Below are 914 nucleotides of genomic sequence, written 5' to 3' on the forward strand. Positions count from 1 at the left end.
TCCCAGCTTGGTGCCAATGCCAGCGATACTGTTGAGGGTGGCAATGGAGACGGCACCAATGCAGTGGTTGGTGTAGGTCTTGGAGAGCTTGGCCGCCTTGGAGAGCATCTGCATGCGGGTACCCAGGAGGTTCTTCCCGATGGCCTTGTTCTCGTACCAGGTGACGTCGCCCTCGCTGCAGTGGTCCCGCGGGCGCTGGAAGAAGGCCTTGCAGAGGGGGTTGCGCTTGGAGAGGTACTTGACAAAGCTGGCATAGGGGCAGAACTCTGTGCCAGTCTCATACATGCGAGGCAGGTTCTCCTCGTCACTGCTCTCCGCCCGCTTCTTGCTCCAGGAGGACGAGCGCGACTTGTGGTAGGGCCCCAGCGCCTTGAAGTAGACGAACTTGCGTCCGTCCTCATCCACGGCCAGCCCAAACGAGTCCTCCTCCAGCTCCCGCTGGTTCTCCCGGCCGCGGGTGCAGAAGTACATGCAGGTCTCAAACCAGACCTTGTTGAGGAGCCCGAAGGGGCTCTGGGTGCTGAAGACGCTGCACGTGTAGAGCTTGCGGAGGTCGGCGCGGGTGATGGCCTGCTTCTGCACCACCGGCCCGGCGCCCTGCTCCTCCAGCTTGCGGATGACAGCGGCCAGGGTGAGGTTGGCGGCGCGCAGCTCGGGGTCCTTGGTGAGGTCGAGGGTGCGGCAGTAGGGCGGCTCGTTGAGGTAGCGGTTGAGGGAGCTGCGGATGCTGATGAGGGAGGACTTGGAGTAGAGCTGCCCGCTCTTGGAGCGCGCCTCGGCGTAGAAGGAGCGCAGGACCCGGCAGAGCGCCCCCTTGTCCATGGTCTCGAAGTCGGGGCTCTGCGCCTTCTCGCTCAGGTACTCGCGGAAGATGCGCACGGCGTAGCGGGTGGCCAGCCTCGTGTTCTCGCTCA

At 64.1% G+C, this 914-nt stretch overlaps 1 protein-coding gene across 2 annotated transcripts in view; it reads right to left on the reverse strand.

Annotated features, from left to right (window-relative positions):
- KCTD1 (potassium channel tetramerization domain containing 1) overlaps window positions 1-914 on the reverse strand; it is a 100,355-nt gene that overhangs the window by 65,570 nt on the left and 33,871 nt on the right. The window lies entirely within an intron of this gene.

The sequence above is a fragment of the Geospiza fortis genome, unplaced genomic scaffold (assembly GCF_000277835.1).
Source record: "Geospiza fortis unplaced genomic scaffold, GeoFor_1.0 scaffold53, whole genome shotgun sequence".
Taxonomy (NCBI): domain Eukaryota; kingdom Metazoa; phylum Chordata; class Aves; order Passeriformes; family Thraupidae; genus Geospiza; species Geospiza fortis.